Genomic DNA, 22,358 nt, shown 5'->3' on the forward strand with positions numbered 1-22,358 from the left:
TTTAACTTTTACCTTATATGCTTGATAAACTCACTTATTAGCCTAGATGCCTTTTCGTAGATTCCATCTGACTTTTTACATTAAAGATCGTCATCTGAAAAGAATGCTGGTTTTACTTCTTTCTTTCCAACTTGAATGGCTTTTATTTCTTTCCTTTCGGATTGCACCAGTTTCGATTGTCCAGGACAGTGTTTAACACAAGTGGCAAGAGTAGACATCCTTGAGTTGTTTCCAATCTTAGGAATAAAGTGTTCACTTTCACCAGCGATGTTATGATGATGTTATGATATGAGCTGTAGACTTTTCTCGTGCCCTTTATCAGTTTGAGAAATTTACCTTCTATTCTGATTTTGTTGAGGATTTTAAAAAAATGTGGTGAAACATATGTAACATAAAATCTACCATTTTAACTATTTATAAGTGTATAGTTCAGGGATATTAAGAATATTTACATTGTTGTGCAAGCATCACCACCATCCATCTCCAGAGTTTTTCATCTTCCCAAACTGAAACTCTGTACCCATCAAACAGTAACTCTCCATTCCCTCTGCTCCAAGCTCCTGGCAACCACCATTCTACTTTCTGTCTCTATAAATTTGGCTACTCTAATTACCGCATGTAAGTGGAATCCTTTTGTGTTTTTTCTGATTCTATTTTATCTCCACTAAAAAAAAAAAACAACAATTTTTTAGAGACAGAGTCTCACTATGTTGCCCAGGCTAGAGTACAGTTCACAGGCACAATCATAGTGTACTATAGCCTCAAACTCCTGGAGTCAAGCTATCCTCCTGCCTCAGCCTCACAGGCATGCATCACTGCGCCAGGCAAAATCTATTTTATCTCCATCAAAAATGGAGATAGGCCAGGCCCGGTGGCTCATGCCTGTAATCCCAGCACCTTCCGAGGCCCAGGTGGGCAGATCATTTGAGGTCAGGAGTTTGAGACCAGCCTGGCCAACATGTCGAAACCCCATCTCTACTAAAAATACAAAAATTACCCAGGCATGGTAGCGCATGCCTGTAGTCCCAGCTACTCAGGAGGCTGAGGCACGAGAATCACTTGAACCCAGAGGGGAACAAGTTGCAGTGAGCCGAGATCGTGCCACTGCACTCTAGCCTGGGTGACAGAGCAAGACTCTGTCTCAAAAAAAAAAAGAAAAAAAAGAAAAAGAAAAGAAAAAAAGGAGATAAAATAGAATAATAAAAAATACGCAAATACGCAATACAAAAAAAAAAAAGGCAGGAAAAGAGAAAATAAAAGGAACACAACAGGTGGGGAAAATATAAAACAATTACAAAAATAATAGATTTAAACTTAATCATAGGCTGGGCAAGGCTCACACCTATAATCCCAGCACTTTGGCAGGCAGAGGCGGAGGATTGCTTGAGCCCAGGAGTTCAAGACCAGCCTGGGCAACAGAGCCAGACTCCACCCCTACAAAAAATTTAAAAATTAGCTGGGCATGGTGGCACTCACCTGTAGTCCCAGCTACTTGGGAAGCTGGGGCGAAAGGTTCGCTGGGGCCTAGGAGTTTTGAGACTGCAGTGAGCTATGATTGCAACACTGCACTCCAGCCTGAGCAACAGAGCAAGACCCTACCTCAAAATAAATAAATAGATAAATAAACTTAATCATATAAATAATCACATTAAATTAAAATGGCCTAAATACTCCAATCAAAAGCAAAGATTATCAGCTTGGATAAAAAAGTAAAAACCAACTATATACTATCTATAAGAAGCACACAGCCAGGTGCAATGGTTCACACCTGTAATCCCAGCAATTTGGGAAGCCAAGCTGGGCAGATCGCTTGAGCTCAGGAGTTTGAGACCAGCCTGGCCAACATGGTGAAACCCTGTATCTACAAAAGAAAAGAAAAGAAAAATTAGCCGGGCATGGTGGGGTGCGCCTATAGTCCCAGCTACTTGGGGGGACAGAGGCAGAAGGATGGCTTGATTGCTGGAGTTCAAGGTTACAGTCAGCTATGATCATGCCACTGCACTTAGCCTTGGTGACAAAGTGAAACCCTGTCAAAAAAAGAAAGAAAGGAAGGAAGGAAGGAAGGAAGGAAGGAAGGAAGGAAGGAAGGAAAAAAAGAAAGAAAGAAAGAAGGAAGGAAGGAAGGAAAGAAAGAAAGAAAGAAAGAAAGAAAGAAAGAAAGAAAGAAAGACATTTTAACATGAAGCCACAAATAGGGAAAAAGTAAAAAGGATGAAAAAAAGACATGTCATGTTAACACCAATCAAAAGAAAGCTCTAGGAGCTATATTAATATCAAAGTGGACTTCAGAGGAAAGAATATTACTAGAAATAAAAATGGTTATTTTATAATGATAACATGATCGATTCATCAAGAGGACTTAACAATCTTAAATGTTTATGCATCTGTATTAGTTTTCTATTGCTGCATAACAAATTCTCACAAGCTTAGCAACTTAAAACAACATATATTTATTATCTCTCAGTTTACATGGATCAGAAGTCTGGGAACAGCTTAGCTAAGTCCTCTGCTCAGAATCTAAGGAGGCTGTAATCAAGGTATTAGCTGATAGCTTTGTTCTCCTGGGGAAACTCAACTAGGAAAGAATAATTTCCAGGCTCATTCCAGGCTCCTGGTTGGCAGATTTTACTTCCTTGTGACTATATGACTGAGGGCCATACCAACTCAACATATTGACCAACTTCTCCTAATTGGCATTTATGGGACACTCCAACCAATCACAACAGAATATACATATTTTTCAAAAGCACATAGACCATTTATCAATATACACCATACTTTGAGCCATAAAACAAGTCTCAATAGATTGTAAAGGATTCCAGTAATAAAAAGCATTTTCTCTAACCACAACTGAATTAAATTAAAAGTCAATAACAGAAAGACCTGTGGTAAATCTTGAAATATTTGTAAATTAAATAACATATTGCTAAACAACCCTTGGGTCAAGGAAGATATCAAATGGAACAATTAAAAAGAATTTTGAGGCTAGGCACAGTGGCTCACACCCATAATCCTAGCACTTTGGGAGGCCGAGGCAGGTGGATCACTTGAGGCCAGGAGTTCAAGACCAGCCTGGTCAACATGGTGAAAACCCATCTCTACTAAAAATACAAAAATTAACTGGGCACGGTGGCATGCACCTATAATCCCAGGTACCCGGGAGGCTGAGGGAGGCAAATTGCTTGAGCCCAGGAGGCGGAGGTTGCAGTGAGCCATGATCATGCCACTGCACTCCAGCCTGGGTAACAGAGTGAGACTCCATCTCAAAAAAAAAAAAAAAAAAGAAAAGAAAAAAGAAAAAGAAAAGAAAAAAGAAATATACCACTTACTATGATTCCATTCATATGAAATATCTATAATAACAGGCAAATCTATAAAGAGGAAAAATAAAATAGTGGTTGTTTATGGCTGGAGGTGGGGAGATGGGGAGGCACAGCTAATTGGTACAGAGGTTCTTTTAGTGGGGACAAAATGTTCTAAAATTGATTTTGGTGATGGTTGCACAACCACATGACTATATTTAAAAACATTGTACACCTTAAATGAATGAAGTGTATGATATGTGAATTATATTTCAACAAAACTGTTAAAAAATTCTAAACAAAAATAAATTCTAAACAAAAGTTGAGCAAATCAAATTCAACAATATATAAAAAGGATGATATAGCATGACCGAGTGGGGTTTATCCCAGGAATGTAAACTTGGTTCAACATTAGAAACCCAATCAATGCAATTCACATATTAACAAACTAAAGAAGAAAAACCATGTGATCTCTCCACAGATACAAAAAGAGCATTTGACAATCCAAATGTATTCCTAATAACTCTCAGCAAACTAGGAATAGAAAGGAAATTTCCTCAACCTGATATAGGACATTTACCAAAATAAAAAATCTATGGCTAAATCATACTTAATAGTGAAAGACTGAATGCTTCTCCTAAGATGGGGAGCAAGACAGGGATGTCCACTCTGACCTCTCTATTTAAAACATTGTATGGTAGGTCCTAGTCAATGCAATCAGATAAGGGGGAAAAAATGAATGCCATGAAGATTGTAAAGGAAAAAGTAAAACTTTTTTTTTTTTTTTTGCAGATGACATGATTGTTTATGTAGAAAATTAGAAACTCCAAAATCTACTAGAACTAATAAGTGACCTCAGAAACACGACAGGATAAGAGATCAATATACAAACATTAATTTCATTTCTATATAATAACAGTGAACAACTGGAAATTGAAATATAAAAAGCAATGCGGTTTTGTGTGTGGTTTTTGTTTTGTTTTGTTTTTTTGAGACACGGTCTCACTCTGTCCTGCAGACTAAAACAAAATAAAACAAAACCACATTGATGAGGGTACTCCAAAGAGACACAGGATTCTGAATGGCATTTCTGTCAGGGATAAAAAAGAGGGAGAGAGAGAGAGACAAGAACCAAAAGAAAGAGCTCTCAATGGTCAAAGTTGTTATAATTTCAGCAACGAAATTAAGTTGGATTACAGCAAAAATTATAAAATAAATGCCCATGAATGCATATTGGTACAAATAAATTACTGAATAAATTAATAGATATGGGAGAAATAAATTTCACATGCAGAAGGATCCCAAATAATTTATGTAGGCATTCAGCCCTCGAGGAGGGAGTCCATAACTCTCCACTCCTTGAGTGTAGGCTGTACATACTCGAAGAGTACAGTAAGGAAAACAAGGGGAAAAAGAGTAACTTTACAGTGAAAAACCTAACAAACGCTCCTCAACCAGGTGATCAAGGACTCTGATATGGTTTGGCTCTGTGTCCCCACCCAAATCACGTCTCAAATTGTAATCCCCACGTGTCAAGGGAGGGACCTGTAATCCCCACGTGTTGAGGGAGGGAGGGAGGTGATCGGATCATGGGGACGGTTTCCCCCATGCTGTTCTCTTGATAGTAGGTGGGTTTTCACAAGATCTGATGGTTTAAGTATCTGACAGTTCCTCCTTCACATGCACTTCTCTCTCCTGCTGCCTTGTGAAGAAGGTTCTTGCTTCACCTTCACCTTCCACCGTGATTCTAAGTTTCCTGAGGCCTCCCTAGCCATGCAGATCTGTGAGTCAATTAAACCTCTTTCCTTTATAAATTACCCAGTCGCAGGGAAGTTCTTTATAGCAATGTGAAAACAGACTAATACAGACCCCATCAACAGTAAGATGTCATGTCAACAATATGAGCCTTTATTTTTTTCAGTATGTGCCTTTGATATGTATGATGTGATGAGATGGCACTTTCTCCCATAACCCACAACCAAGTCTACGCATGAGAAAACAGGCAAATCCCAATGAAGGGGCATCCTACAAAATACCTGACCAGCACTCTTCAAAACCATCAATGTTATTGAAAACAATGAAAGTTTGAGAAAATATCACAACCAAAAGGAGCCTAAGGACACTAAATGTAATGTGATATTCTGGATAGAATTCTGGAATAGAAAAAAGCAGATTAGGTAAAAACTAGGGAAATCTGACTGACTTTGGTTAATAATAATGTGTCAATACATCATTATAATATTAGGAAATTAGATCCAGAAATATATAAAAATAATATCATGACCAACTAAGGTTTATCCCAGGAATGCAAAGTTAGTTTAACATTTAAAAAAATCAATCAATGTAATTGACCACTTTAACAGAATAAAGTTTTAAAAAGCATATATTCATTTTAATAAATGCAGAGAAAGCACTTGAAAAAATCCATACCAGTTTATGATATTTTTAAAATTTTTAACAAACTAGAATTTAAAAAGAACTTCCTCAATCTGATAAAAAAGAATCTTTAGGCCGGGCGCGGTGGCTCATGCCTGTAATCCCAGCACTTTGGGAGGCCGAGGCGGGCGGATCACGAGGTCAGCAGATTAAGACCAGCCTGGCTAACACGGTGAAACCCTGTCTCTACTAAAAATACAAAAAATTAGCCGGGCGTGGTGGTGGGCGCCTGTAGTCCCAGCTACTCGGGAGGCTGAGGCAGGAGAATGGCGTGAACCCAGGAGGTGGAGTTTGCAGTGAGCCAAGATCGCACCACTGCACTCCAGCCAGGGCGACAGAGCGAGACTCTGTCCCAAAAAAAAAAAAAAAAAATCTATGAAAATCTTATAGCTAGCATGAAATTCAGTGGTAAACTATTGAGGCTTCCCCCCCAAAGAATGGGAACAAGGCAAGGATGTCTGCTTTTACCATTTCAATTCAACATTGTCTTGGACATCCTAACCAGTGCAATAAGGCAATAAAAAGAAATGAAAGCCATCCAGATAGGAAAGGAAGAAATAAAACTGTCTTTATTCATAGATGACATGGATTTCCATGCATAGAAAAAGCTGTTATAATTTCAGCAACAAAATTAAGTACTATTGGATTACAGTACTTAATGCATGGAAAATCCTCAGGATCCTACAAAAACCAAATACCAGAATTAACTAGTGAATATAGTGATATCACAGGATATAAAGTCAATATACAAAAATTAATTGTATTTCTATATGCTAGCAAAAAAATTTGGAAATGATATTTTACAAAATACCATGCACAAGAGCATCAAAAATATGAAATGCTTAGGGACAAATTAAAGAAAGATGGGAATAATTTCTACATTGCAATCTACAAAACATATAGAGAGAAATTAAAGAAGATTTAAGTAAGTAGAGAACTATACCACGTTCATGGATCAGAAGACTCAATATTAAGATGTAAATTAAGGCTGGGTGCAGTGGCTTATGCCTATAATCCTAGCACTTTGGGAGGCTGAGGCGGGCAGATCACTTGAGGCCAGGAGTACAAGACTAGCCTGGCCAACATGGTGAAACCCCGTCTCTACTAAAAATACAAAAATTAGCCAGGTGCAGTGGTGCATGCCTGTAATCCCAGCCACTTAGGAGGCTGAGGCACAAGAATTGCTTCAACCCAGGAGGCAGAGGTTGCAGTGAGCCGAGATCGGGCCACTGAACTCCAGCCTGTGACAGAGCAAGACTCTCTCTTATTAATAATAATTTTAAAAAAGGTGTCAGTTCTCCTCAAATGTATCTATAGATTCAATCAATTTCAATCAAAATCCCAGTAGGTTGTTTTAATAAACATTGACAACCTGGTTTCTACAATTTATGTGAAATAGAAAAATATCACGAGGCATGGTGGCACACACCTATAATCCCAACTACTTGAGAGGCAGAGGTGAGAGGATCACTTGAGGCCAGGAGTTCGAGAACAGCCTGGGCAACACAGCAAGGCCTGCCCCATCTCAAAAAAAAAAAAAAAAAAAAAAACTGGCATAGTTATTGTGTAATAATAGACAATAATAGACAAATAGATGAATGAAAGTGAATAGAGACACCGTAAATAGACCCACATGTTTATAGTGAATTTATATTCAACAAAGATGCCAAGGCAATTCAATGGGGGAAGGATGGAGCAAATATAATTTGAAGAAATAATGGCAAATGATTTCCCAAATTTGGTGAAGGCATTTATGTTTAGGGTCAAGAAGTAACTGAACTCGGCTGGATGCGGTGGCTCACGCTTATAATCCCAGCACTTTGGGAGGCCGAGGTGGGCAGATCACGAGGTCAGGAGATCGAGACCATTCTGGCTAACACGGTGAAACCCCATCTCTACTAAAAATACAAAAAATTAGCCAGGCGTGGTGGCGGGCACTTGTAATCCCAGCCACTTGGGAGGCTGAGGCAGGAGAATCGTGTGAACCCAGGAGGTGGAGGTTGCAGTGAGCCAAGATAGCGCCATTGCACTCCAGCGCAGGCAACAGTGCGAGACTCCGTCTCAAAACAAAAACAAAACAAAACAAAACAGAAGTAACTGAACTCAAGCAGAATAAAAACAATGCCTAGGTGCATTATAGTCGAACTGCTGAATACCAACAATTAACAGAAAATCTTTAAAATACCCAGAGAAAAATGATATACTATATACCAGGAAATGGTAATTTGAAAAACTGTTGAGTCCTCATAAGAAACTATAGAGCTCATTCAGCTGGGGATGATGAAAAAAATTGAAGATGAATGGTGAGGAGGGTTGCACACTAATATGAACGTTCTTTTTTTTTGTTTTTAATAGAGATGGTGTCTCGCTCTGCTGCCCAGGTTGGTCTCAAACTACTGGCCTCAAGTGATCCTCCCACCTTGGTCTCCCAAAGTGCTAGGATTACAGGTGTGAGCCACCATGCCCAGATCTGAATGTTCTTAATGCCACAGAACTTTACACTTAAAAATAATTAATTCTGGGCCGGGTGCGGTGGCTCACGCCTGTAATCCCAGCACTTTGGGAGGCCGAGGTGGGTGGATCACAAGGTCAGGAGTTCGAGACCAGCCTGACCAACACGGTGAAAATCTGTCTCTACTAAAAATACAAAAATTAGCCGGGCGTGGTGGCACATGCCTGTAATCCCAGCTACTCAGGAGGCTGAGGCAGGAGAATTGCTTGAACCAGGAAGACAGAGGTTGCAGTGAGCTGAGATTGTGCCACTGCACTCCAGCCTGAGTGGAAGAGCAAGACTCCATCTCAAAAAGGAAAAAAAAAATTAATGCTGAGAAGATGCATTAGAATAAAAGGAAAAAGCAAAAATGATAAAATGGTAAATTTTGTTTTGTACATTTTACCACAATTTAAAAAAAAAGAAATTATAGAGTTCAAAAGACAGTGGAACAGCATCTTTAAAATGCTGAAAGAAAGAAAGGACAACAATCAGGCTAGAATTTTTTTTCTTTTCTTTTCTTTCTTTTTTTTTTTTTTTTTTTGAGACAGTCTCACTCTGTTGCCCAGGCTGGAGTTCAGTGGTGTGATCTTGGCTCACTGCAACCTCCACTTCCCAGGTTCAAGCGATTCTCGTGCCTCAGCCTCCCGAATACAGGTGCCTGCCACCACGCTCGGCTAACTTTTGTATTTTTAGTAGAGACATGGTGTCATCTTGGCCAGGCTGGTCTTGAACTCCTAGCCTCAAGTGATCCACCCACCTCAGCCTCCCCAAGTCCTGGGATTATAGGCATGAGCAACCACACCTGGCCCAGAATTCTGTATCTAGAGATAATATCCTTCAAGAATGAAGGTACTCATAACCCTCATACACTGCTGGTGAAAATGTAAAATAGTATAGCCACTTTAGAAAACAGTCTGGCAGTTTCTCAAATGATCAAACATAGAATTACCATATGACCCAGCAATACTCAAAAGAATTGAAAACAGAGACTTAGACGCTTGTACACGAATGTTTAGAGCAGCATTATTCGTAATATCCAAAAGGTGGGAACAACCCAAAAATTCCATCAATGGATGAATGGAGAAACCAATTGTAGTATATCCAAACAATGGAATATTATTGGGCTATAAAAAGGAATGAAGTACCAATACATGCTATCATGTGGATAAACCTTGAACACTTCATGCTAAGTGGAAGAAGCCAGTCACAAAATACCACATATTATATAATTCCATTCATATGAGATGTCCAAAAGAGGGAAATCTATAGAGACAAAGTAGATAAGTGGTTGCTTATGATTGTGTTGAATGCAAGAATAAAGGAATGGGGAAATGGAGGAATAGCTTAAATATAAAGTTTCATTTAGAGGTGATGAAAATGCTCTAAAACTGACTATGGTGATGGTCACACTTATCTGTGATTATACTAGAAACAATTGAATTGTACACTTAAACTGAGTAAATCATATGATATGTAAATCATATAGCAAGCTGTGGTTGTTTGTGACCAAGTCTCACTCTGTTGCCCAGGCTGGTGTGCAGTGGTGTGATCTCAGCTCACTGCAACCTCTGCCTCCTGGGTTCAAGCGATTCTCATGCCTCAGCCTCCTGAGTATCTGGGACTACAGGCATGAGCCACCACACCCAGCTAATTTTTGTATTTTTGGTAGAGATGGGGTTTCACCATATTGGCCAGGCTGATCTCGAACTCCTGACCTCAGGTGACCCACTCGTCTGAGCCTCTCAAAGTGCTGGGATCACAGGCATGAGTCACTGCGCCCCACCTGTTTTTTGTTTGTTTTGTTTTGTTTTTTATTGTTATTGTTGTTTTGTTGTTTCGGGTTTTTTTTTTTTTTTGAGACAGAGTCTTGCTCCACTGCCCAGGCTGGAGTGCAGTGGCCTGATCTCAGCTCACTGCAACCTCCACCTCCCAGGCTCAAGCAATTCTCCCACTTCGGTCTCCCTAGTAGCTGGAACTACAGGCACACACCACCATGCCTGGCTAATTTTTGTATTTTTTGTAGAGATAGGGTTTCTTCATGTTGCTCAGGCTGATCTTGAACTCCTGATTTCAAGCAATCTGCCCACCTTGGCGTCCCAAAGTGTTGGGATTACAGGCATGAGCCACCACGCCCAGCCTCAAGCTGTTTTTCAAAAAAGAATGAAGGTGAAAAAAAAAAGACATTTTCAGATAAAGAAAAATCAAAAGAATTCATCACTAACAGAGTGCCTAAAGAAGTTTCTTAGAGTTGAAAATAATTGATACTAACGAATGTCAAATCTTCAGGAAAGAGGCCGGGTGCAGTGGCTCACGCCTGTAATCCCAGTACTTTGGGAGGCCGAGGCGGGTGGATCACGAGGTCAGGAGATCGAGATCATCGTGGCTAACACGGTGGAAACCCCGTCTCTACTAAAAATACAAAAAATTAGCCAGGTGCAGTGGTGGGCGCCTGTAGTCCCACCTACTCGGGAGGCTGAGGCAGGAGAATGGCGTGAACCCAGGAGGCGGAGCTTGCAGTTAGTGGAGATCGCGCAACTGCATTCTAACCTGGGTGACAAAGCAAAACTGTCTCAAAAAAAAAAAAATCTTCAGGAAGGAATCCTAAGAACATCAGAAATGATGAATAACTGAGTTATTTCTTATAATAATAACTGGGTTATTTTTTATAATAATTTTATCTAATTAATATAAAAGACTATTTTCCTCTTAATTTACTAAAAATGCCTTAAATTTATTTTTAGTTTATAGAGATGGGGTCTTGCTCTGTTACCCAGGTTGGAGTATAGTGGCGCAATCCCAGCTTACTGCAGCTTCAACCTCCCAGGCTCAAATGATCCCCCCACCTCAGCTTCCCAAGTAGCTGGGACCACAGACAAACCCCACCACACTTGGTTGATTGTTTTTATTATTATTATTATTGTAGAGATGGTGTCTCACTCTGTTGCCCACGCTGGTCTCAAACTCCTGGGATCAAGCAATCCTCCTGCCTTGGTCTCCCAAAGTGCTGAGATTACAGGCATGAGCCACCGCACCCAGCTATACATTAAATTTTTTAAAGCCAAAATTGTAACATTGTCTCATGGGGTCCAAATACTTAGTTGTAGCACACACAGCATTACGGTATAAAGAATGGGTGGAGGAAGATACTTTAAAATTTCCTGTTGCTTTTATTTCTTCTTTTTTTTTTTTCCAGAGACAAGGTTCAGCTCTGTCACCCAAGCTGGAGTGCAGTAATGTCACTGTAGCTCACTGTAGCCTGAAACTCCTGGGCTCAAGCAATCCTCCTGCCTTAGCCTCCCAAGTAGCTAGGACTACAAGTGCACACCACGATGACCAGATAATTTTTTAATTTTTTGTAGAGACAGGGTCTTGCTATGTTGCAAGACCAGTTCAAGACTGGTCTTGAACTCCAGCCTCAAGGGATCCTCTACCCTCAGCCTCCTAAAGCATTAGAATTACAGGCATGAGTGACCATGCCCGCCCTACTACTGCTTGTATAATATGGGAATGTGAAGATATTTTTCTCTCTAAGTTTAGGAACTGAAATAGCAAACCCGAATGAAATGTGTATGAGTTCTTAGATTAGAAATGACTGTGTGCCAAAATCTTTTGTGCCTAAGAATTAATGTTAATCAAATATTTCCTCATTATACACTGTACCATATTGTTGATAATTATTGTGAGCAGTAGCATTTTCAGTTGGGAGGCCGATGCAGGAGGACTTCTGGAGCCCCAGAGTTTAAGACCAGCCTGGGCAACACAGCGAGATACCTATCTCTACAAAAAAATAAAAATAAAATCAGCCATGCATGGTGGTATGTGCGTGTAGTCCCAGCTACTTAGGAGGCTGTGGTGAGGGAATCACCTGAGCCCGGGAGGTCAAGGTTGCAGTGAGCCATGATTGCACCACTGTACTCTTGCCTGGATGACAGACTGAGACCCCGTCTAAAAAAAAAATTATATATATATAACTTATCTCAGGTTAATGCTTTTGGTGATGTATGCTTATAATCAAATGCCCTATCTCTGACATCTTAACAATTTAATCAGGTAGAAGTCAGCAACTCTCAACTCAGTACAGAGAGAGATGGGGTGTCCACAGTGTCTAGCTCATTCCCAAAAGTCCTCCTTAGAAGTTGTTTTTTTTTTTGAAGAATAGAGACGGGGTCTCACTACGTTGCCCAGGCTGATCTTGAACTCCTGGGCTCAAGCAAACCTCTCACCTCAGCCTCCCAAAGTGCTAGGATCACAGCCGTGGGCCACCACACCTGGCCCTCAGAAGTTTTTGATAAGCTGGGCGTGCACCTGGTATCCCAGCCACTCTGGAGGCTGAGACAGGAGGATCCTGGGAGTTTTAGTCCAGCCTGGGCAATATAGCAAGACTCTGGCTCACTATAAAATACGAATTTTAGTCTGGGCATGGTGACTCATGCCTGTAATCCCAGCAATTTGGGAGGCCGAGAAGGGTGAATTGCTTGAGCCCATGAGTTTGAAGCCAGTCTGGGCAATATAGAGAGACCCCGTCTCTACAAAATAATTTAAAAATTAGCCAAGTGTGGTGGCATGTGCCTGTGGTTCCAGGTACGCAGGAGGCTGAGGTGGGAGGATCACTTGAGCCTGGGAGTTTGAGGCTGTGGTGAGCTATGATTGTGCCACCATACTCCAGCCTGGGTGACAGAGCAAGATCCTGTCTCCAAAAAAAAGTAAAATTTTTTTAAATTATTAAAAATAAATAAAGAATAGAAGTTTTATTAACACATTGACCTCCTATATTTCTTTTTAAAATTTCTTTTTATTTATTTATTAATTTTTAGATGGGGTCTCACTCTGTTGCCCAGGGCTGGAGTGCAGTGGCATGATCTCGGCTCACTGCAACTTCTGCCTCCTGGGTTCAAGTGATCCTCCCACTTGAGCCTCCCAAGTAGCTGGGACTACAGGCGCATGCCACCATGCCTGGCTAAATTTTGTATTTTTTGTAGAGACAGGGATTTTCCATGTTGCCTCAGCTAGTCTCGAACTCCTGGGCTCAAGCAATCTACCTGCCTTGGCCTCCCAAAGTGCTGGGATTACAGGCATGAGCCACCACACCCAGCCCTCTTCTTATTTTTTTTTAACTTGACTATGCTTACTGGATTCTTCCCGTATTTCTAAATACTGTTGCATATTAACTATTATTAATTTGCATAGCTCTCTGTGAGCACAGGATATATCTGTTTAGCCAAATTTGTACAAATTACATAGATAAGCACCATTTTGCAGCTCAACCTTCAGAATCATTTATTCTAAGCAGTAATATACTGACAAATGTTTAACAGACTGAGATAGGGGGAGGTAATGCTGGCTTGTAGCATGCTGGTTTCCATTATGTAAATACTCCCACCAGGGCCAATTTCAAATCACCAATCTGAAGTCAACCAGCTCATGAAGTTCCTGAAATTCTGACAATCAACTTTTGGGAGCTGGTATGAGCCAGCTCTAGTACTCCACTGACTCTATGCTCCTTGATTTACATCTTCTTAAGGTTTTGGGTAACAGATAGAGGTGTAAGGAGAAACAAAAGCCGGCCGGGTGCGGTGGCTCACGCCTGTAATCCCAGCACTTTCAGAGGCCAAGGCGGGTGGATCACTTGAGGTCAGGAGTTCGAGACCAGCCTGACCAACATGGTGAAACCCCGTCTCTACTAAAAACAAAAAATTAGCCAGATACGGTTGTGCATGCCTGTAATCCCAGCTACTCAGGAGGCTGAGGCAGGAGAATCGCTTGAACCCAGGAGGCAGAGGTTGCAGTGAGCCGAGATCGCGCCATTGCACTCCAGCCTGGGCAACAAGAGAGAAACTCCGTCTCAAAAAAAAAAAAAAAAAAAAAAAAAAAAAGAATTAAATCACATGAAAACATATGTCCACACAATACCGTCCAAAAAGTAGGAACAACCCAAATGTCCATGAACCAATGAGTGGATAAATAAATTCGAGTCTATCCATATATTGAGAGACTATTCAGCAATAAGAAATGAAGTACTGATATATACCATAACATGGATGAATCTTGAAAAATTATGCTAACTCAAAGAAGCCAGTCACAAAATACTACATATTTTACGATTCCATTCATATGAAGTCTCCAGAATAAAATCTATAGAGACAAAAAATAGATAAACAATTGCCTAGAGCTGGGAGGGGAAATGATGGGGGGTGATGGCTAAGGGATACAAGGTTTCCTGTTGGGATGATGAAAAATGTTCTTAAAATTTACTGTGGTCGTGGTTGCACAACTCTAAATATACAAAAAGCCATAGAATTGTACACTTAAAAAGTAAAAAAAAAAAAAAAAAGCTGGGTGAAGTGGTTCATCCCTATAATCCCAACACTTTGGGAGGCCAAGGCGGGAGGATCACTTTAGCCCAGGAGTTTTAGATCAGGCTGGACAACAAACTGAGACTCCCGTGTCTACGAATTAAAAAAAAAAAAAATTAGCTGGGCGTGGTGGCACTCGCCTGTGGTTCCAGCTCCTTAGGAGGTTGAGGTGGGAGGATCACTTGAGCCTGGGAGGTCAAGGCTACAGTGAGCTGTGATCTTGCCACTTGCACTTCAGCCTGGGCAACAGAGCAAGACCCTGTCTCAAAATGAAATAAAATAAAAGAATAAACCATTGATTGGCCGGGTGCGGTGGCTCACGCCTGTAATCCTAGCACTTTAGGAGGCTGAGGTGGGTGAATTGCTTGAGTACAGAAGTTTGAGACAAGCCTGGGCAACATGGTGAAACCCTGTCTCTATTGAAAATAAAAATAAAATACTATTGATACAGACCTGAATAAATCTCCAGTGAAAAAACCCAACCCCAAGAAGTTGCATCCTGTATGATTCTATTTATATAACATTCTTGAAATGAAAAATTATAGAAATGGGGAACAGATGAGTGATTGTCAGGAGTGAAAGAGGAGGCAGGGGTGGGAGAGAAGTGGTTGTGCTACAAAAGGGCAACATGACTGATGCTCCTGGTAATGGAGTTTTTCTGTACCTTGACTGTATCAATATCAATATCCTGGTTGTAATATTGTATTAGAGGTGGGTTTTTTTCTCTCTCTCTCTTTTTTTTTTTTGAGACAGAGTTTCTCTCTGTCTCCCAGGCTGGAGTGCAGTGGTGGGATCTCAGCTCACTGCAACCTCCACCTTCTGGGTTCAAGCAATTCTTCTGTCTCAACCTCCCAAGTAGCTGGAATACAGATGTGCACCACCAGGCCCGGCTAATTTTTTATATTTTTAGTAGAGACGGGGTTTCACCATGTTGGCCAGGCTGCTCTCGAACTCCTGACCTCAAGTGATTTGCCCGCCTCAGCCTCCCAAAGTGCTGGGATCACAGGCATGAGCCACCGCACCCGATCACTTACAGTTGTATGTGAATCTACAAATATTTCAAAATTAAAAGTTTAACCAAAAAATAAATAACACAATGGATGTAAAAGCACTCTAAATTCTATAATTGTGAGTAAATTATTATTATGTATCTTATGATAACCGTAGTGTTGAACTATTATGACTTTATTAACTTATTAAAAGCACTTATTAAGTCCCTACTATGTTCAAGGACTAGGTTAGATGTTGCATGGTATACAAAGTTATAAACTTATGGTAAAATCATAACTGTTGTCATGTTGCAAGTTTTGGCTAAGCCTGGGTCCTTTTTCTGAAATATAAGTTGGGTGAAATGTAAACATACTTGTGATGGGGGATATACATTTTTATTTACTGATCATCACTGATAGCTATAATCAAGATCAAATGATGTTGACTAATTATCTTTCACAATTCCTATACCCAACTTTATAACTTGACAAGAAAACCTCAAAAGTATGCCGGGGCAGTGGCTCATGCCTGTAATCCCAGCACTTTGGGAGGCTGAGGCGGGTGGATCACCTGAGGTCAGGAGTTCGAGACCAGCCAGGCCAACATGGCAAAACCCCATCTCTGCTAAAAATAAAAAAAATAGCTGGGTGTGGTGGCGGGTGCCTGTAGTCCCAGCTACTTGGGAGGATGAGGCAGGAGAATCGCTTGAACCTGGGAGGCGGAGGTTGCAATGAGCCGAGATCGCGCTACTGCACTCCATCCTGGGCAACAGAGAGAGACTCCATCTCACAAACAAACAAACAAACAAAAACTTCAAAAGCATAACAGTGAACAATTGATCTCACTCTCCAAATCTGTTCCTTCCATCACTAACTAGTCTTCTCCACCTTAGTAAATAGTCTACCACCCACTCACTTGTTCAAGGCAGTAACTCAGGCATAATCTTTCTCTTTTTCTTACCTCCCATAGTCCTCTGGTGGGCCCATCAATAACATCACCTTATTCTAAGCCATCAACATCTTCTGCTGTGCTACACAATAGCTTCCTGACTGCCTTCTTTGCTTCCACTCTTGGCCCCTCCAATCCATTCTCCACACAACAACCAAAGTGATTTTCTTAAAACTGAGATTGTCACCCCCCGACATAACCCTTTATTGGTAGCCTATTTCACTTAGACAAAATTCAAACTATACCATGGCCTACGAGGCCCTACATGATCTGAACCCTGCCATCTCCCCATCCTTCTCTGTCATTTACCTTCTTATTCATCATGATCCAACCGCACTAGCCTTTCAATTGCTAAAGTATATCAAGTTCTTCCCAACCCTGAAGGTCTGTGTACACATTTTTTTTTTTTTTTTTGAGACAGGGTCTTACTCTGTCTCCCAGGGTGAGTCTGCAGAGGCATGATCATGGCTTACTGCAACCTCAACCTCCCAGGAGACTCAAGTGATGTTTTGTTTTTTTTTTTTTGAGACAGAGTCTCACTCTGTCACCCAGGCTGGAACGCAGTGGCAAAATCTCAGCTCATTGCAACCTCCACCTCCCAGGTTCAAGCGATTCTCCTGCCTCAGCCTCCCGAGTAGCTGGGATTACAGGGGCCTGCCACTACGCCTAGCTAATTTTTGTATTGTTAGTAGAGACAGGGTTTTGACATGTTGGCCAGGCTGGTCTCGAACTCCCAACCTCAGGTGATCTGCCCACCTCAGCCTCCCAAAATGCTGGGATTGCAGGCATGAGCCACTGCGCCCAGCCTCAAGTGATCTTCTTACCTCAGCCTCTGGGTAGCTGGGACTACAGAAGTGCGCCACCACACTCAGCTAATATTTTTGTAGAGAAGGGTCTCCTTGTGTTGCCCAGACTGGTCTTGAACTCCTAGACTCAAGCAATCCTCCCACCTCAGCCTCCCAAAGTGCTGGGATTACAGGCATGAGCCACTATGTTGAGCCCATGTTATTTTCCTTTCTTTTTCTTTCTTTCTTTTTTTTTTTTTTTAGACAGATTCTCACTCTGTCGCCAGGCTGGAGTGCAGTGGCGCAATCTCGGCTCACTGCAACCTCTGCCTCCCGGGTTCAAGCAATTCTCCTGCCTCAGCCTCCCTAGTAGCTGGGATTATAGGCGCGCCACCACACCTGGCTAATTTTGGTATCTTTAGTAGAGACAGGGTTTCGCCATGTTGGCCAGGCTGGTTTTAAAATCCTGACCTCAGGTGATCCATCCTCGGCCTCCCAAAGTGCTGGGATTACAGGCATGAGCTACCGCGCCTGGCCAGCCCACATTATTTTCTTTGCCTTGAATACTCTTCCCTAGTTCTTCACAAAACTGGCTCCTTCTTATCCTTTATATCTCAGCTAAAATATTGCAATGGCTGTTCCATAATTCTGCATAAGAGGGAAAAGGGGCAGCAATCTGATTAAAACTGTGAAGAGGGAATTCTTAGGGGATCTGTCTCAAAGCTGCATTTGCATAGCAAACACACCGTCTTTACTTAGATTAAGTATAGACCAATAAAAATGTCAATGTTTTCTAAAATGCTTTTATTCATACTTTATATAAGATTAAGAAAACATCATCTGTCCATAAAAATATAATTTGGAGTACCCTGAGGGAAGTGGCAAGTGTTTCAAAGAGGATGGAGAGGCTGACAGGGACTAGAGAGGTTTTTTATTTTGGCGATAAGGGTCTATTTGCATCTTTTAAGTAGGGGCACGCTGTGGCCTAACTTAAATGATTGGATGAAGTGAGACCAAAGACTAAAAGGTCAATAAAATCATTATTATTATTATGACATTTGTTAAGCATTTAATATGTGACAAATACGTTGGCCCTCAGTATCTGGGAAGGATTGGTTCCAGGACCCTCATGGATACCAAAATCCAAAGATGCTCAAGTCTGACATAAAATGGCATAGTATTTGCATATAACCTATGCACATACTCTTATATACTATTTTATTTTATTTATTTTATTTTATTTTTTGAGACAGAGTCTCACTCTATTGCCCAGGCTGGACTGCAGTGGTGCGATCTCAGCACACTGCAAACTCCACCTCCTGGGTTTTAAGCAACTCTCTCGGCCTCAGCCTCCCAAGTAGCTAGTATTCTAGGCGCCCACCACCACGCCTGGCTAATTTTTGTATTTTTAGTAGAGACGGGGTTTTGTCATGTTGGCCAGGCTGGTCTTGAACTCCTGACCTCAGGTGATCCACCTGCCTCGGCCTCCCAAAGTGCTGGGATTACAGGCGTGAGCCAACAAGCCCGGCCTTTATATACTTTAAATCATCTCTAGATTACTTATAATACCCAATACAATGTGAATGCTATGTAAATAATTATTATACTGTATATTGTTTTATTGTATTTTTAGTATTGTTTTGGGTTTTTCTTTGTTGCTGTTTCCCAAATATTTTCTTTTATTCGTTTTTAAAAATAGAGATGGAGTCTCACTCTGTTGCTCAGGCTAGTCTTGAACTCCTGGGCTCAAGTGATTCTCCCGCTTTGGCCTCCCAAATTGCTGGGATTACAGGGTAAACCACCATGCCAGGCCTATTATCCCCATTTTAAAGATGAGAAAACAGCCTGGGCGGGATGACTCACGCCTGTAATCTCAGCACTTTGGGAGGCCAAGGCGGGTGGATCACTTAAGGCCAGGAGTTCGATATCAGCCTGGCCAATGTGGCAAAACCCTGTCTCTAGTAAAAATACAAAACAAAAACAACAACAAAAATTAGCCGGGCGCCGTGGCACGCGCCTGTAATCCCAGCACCTCAGGAGGCTGAGACAGGAGAACTGCTTGAACCCGGAAGGCAGAGGTTGCAGTGAGCCAAGATCAAGCCACTGCACTCCTGTGTGGGCGACAGAGCATGACACCATCTCTAAATAAATAAATAAATAAGAGGAAACAAAGGCACAGAGAGTTAAGGGACTTACTCAAAAATTATAAAACTAGGCCGGGCACAGTGGCTCACGCCTATAATCCTAGCAGTTTGGGAGGCTGAGGCGGGTGGATTGCCTGAGATCAGGAGTTTGAGACCAGCCTGGGCAACATGGTGAAACCCCGTCTCTACTAAGATACAAAAAATTAGCCGGGTGTCATCGTCTGGGAGGTGAGGAGCGCCTCTGCCCGGCCACCCATCGTCTGGGAGGTGAGGAGCGCCTCTGCCCGGCCACCCATCGTCTGGAAAGTGAGGAGCGCCTCTGCCCGGCCGCCCATCGTCTGGGAAGTGAGGAGCGCCTCTGCCCGACCACCCATCGTCTGGGAAGTGAGGAGCGCCTCTGCCCGGCCACCTATTGTCTGGGAAGAAGTGAGGAGCGTCTCTGCCTGGCCGCCCCGTCTGGGAAGTGAGGAGCCCATCTGCCCGGCCGCCCCGTGTCTGGGTAGAAGTGAGGAGCTCCTCTGCCTGGCCGCTCCGTCTGGGAGGTCTACCACTGAGGCCAGAAGCAATGTGGGGGCTGGACGTGGTGGCTCACGCCTGTGGTCCCGGCACTCTGGGGGGCGAGGCGGGTTGATCACTTCGGGCTAGGAGTTCGAGACCAGTCTGGCCAACTTGGCGAAACATGAAGAATACAACAGACAAACCAACCAACCAACTCAATGACAACAAAACAGGTCTACCCTGGAGTCATACTCTAATTTTCTCTATTTTCCTCCCCTTCTGATCCTTTATCCCACTTTCTTTTTCTTCCTCTTCCTTCTCCCTCTTCTTTGTCAAATGGAGGATTGAGTTATTATCACTGATCCATATAAAATCCCTCTCGCATTTATTTTAACTCCCACCCCCATTTCTATTCCCCGACTTCCCATGTGCAACCTTTCTAATATGTTTGATACGCATCTTTTTGTTTGTATGTATTTTTAGAAAATGTTTATTGTTTTTGTATGCAAAAAAAAATTAATAAAAAAAAAAAAAAAAAAATTAGCCGGGTGTGGCGGCGTATGCCTGTAGTCCCAGCTACTCGGGAAGCTGAGGCAGGAGAATTGCTTGAACCCAGGAGGTGGAGGTTGCAGTGGGCCAAGATCACGCCACTGCACTCCAGCCTGGGTGACAGAGCGAGACTCCGTCTCCCCCCACCCAAAAAAAATTTACAAAACTAGTAAGTGACAGAGCTAAGATTCAAACACAGAGAGTCCAGCTTTAAAACTCAGGTTCTTCATCATGAAATGTATTTATTCGTTCATTCTTCATATTTCATGAGTATGAAAATGCTATAATGCTCCCCCTTTCTATAAGATTACTGCAATACCACAGGCTTGAAATTGCAAAGGTCTGAACTAATACAATGGCAAACATGATGGAGAAAGGTAAGGAGATATTTGAAAGAGACTCAGGGAAGTAAAACTGATAATGTGGGCAAACAGCTGTGGAGCATAAGGGGGAGGGGAATCTAAGATGACTCTCAGACTTCTGATTTTACTAACTGGGTAGCTGATGGGCCAATCAACCATACAAATGGGAAATTCAGGAAAGGAACTCTGGTGGGAAAGATACAAATTATTGGTCATTTTATGTTTGATGTGCTTGTGGGACAAAACGAATAGCCAGGAGGCAATCAGATATACCAGTCTGGAGCTCAAGAAAGAGATTAGGGCTAGAGATATAAATTTTGTTCTCATACAGCTGTTAAAGGCAATTTCACTTAGGAAGAGTATCTGTAATAAACAAAGAGGGCTTAGAGCAGAATTCTCAGAAACATCATCACTTAGGGAGTAAGTATATTAAAAGTATATTAAAAGCATCCAGCAGAGAAGACTGAGGAAGATGGTCACAGGGCTAAGATACCAGGAGAGAATGGTGTCATGAAATCTCAGGATGGAGTTTCAACAATGACAAAATTGTCTTTAATCCCACTAGAAAGTAAGCTCTAGGAAGCCATGGGACATATCTGCTTTGTTCACCAATGTATTCCCAATGCCTAGAGGCTTGGCACATAGTAGATGGCCAAAAATATTTCATGAATAAGAAAACAAATCGGCTGGGTGCGGTGGCTAACGACTGTAATCCCAGCACTTTGGGAGGCCATGGTGGGAGGATCACCTGAGGTCAGGAGTTCGAGACCAGCCTGGCCAACATGGCGAAACTCCGTCTCTGCTAAAAATACAAAAATTAGCCGGGCGTGGTGGCGCACGCCTGTAATCCCAGCTACTCGGGAGGCTGAGGCAGGAGAATCGCTTGAACCCGGGAGGTGGAGGTTACAATGAGCCAAGATCACACCACTGCCCTCCAGCCTTGGCAACAAGAGCGAAACTCTGTCTCAAAAAAAAAAAAAAAGAAAGAAAAGAAAACAAATCAACAGTTATTAAATGCCACACAAAATTCTGGGAAGCCAAAGACTGAGAGGTATCTGTTTTATTTAGCAACTTTGGGTGTCGCTGGGCTTGTCCAGAGCAATTTCTGTGGAATAATGGGGCAAAAGCAAAATGGGAATGGATTACAAGAATGAAAAGAATGGGCTGTAATCCTAGCACTTTGGGAGGCCAAGACGGGTGGATCACAAGGTCAGGAGATCGAGACCATCCTGGCTAACACGGTGAAACCCCATCTCTACTAAAAAAAATATTAGCCGGGTGTGGTGTTAGGCGCCTGTAGTCCCAGCTACTCAGGAGGCTGAGGCAGGAAAATGGTGTGAACCCGGGAGGCGGAGCTTGCAGTGAGCCGAGATAGCGCCACTGCACTCCAGCGTGGGCGACAGAGCGAGACTCCGTCTCAAAAAAAAAGAATGAAAAGAATGTTCTTGTCTATTATTTTTCTACAATCATTAATATATATATATTAGGCCGGGCCCG

The 22,358-nt window shown here is 42.0% G+C and overlaps 1 long non-coding RNA gene across 1 annotated transcript in view; it reads right to left on the minus strand.

Moving 5' to 3' along the window:
• LOC134736000 (uncharacterized) overlaps positions 1-22,358 on the minus strand; it is a 65,183-nt gene that overhangs the window by 14,708 nt on the left and 28,117 nt on the right. The window lies entirely within an intron of this gene.

This window comes from Symphalangus syndactylus, chromosome X, assembly GCF_028878055.3.
Source record: "Symphalangus syndactylus isolate Jambi chromosome X, NHGRI_mSymSyn1-v2.1_pri, whole genome shotgun sequence".
NCBI lineage: Eukaryota > Metazoa > Chordata > Mammalia > Primates > Hylobatidae > Symphalangus > Symphalangus syndactylus.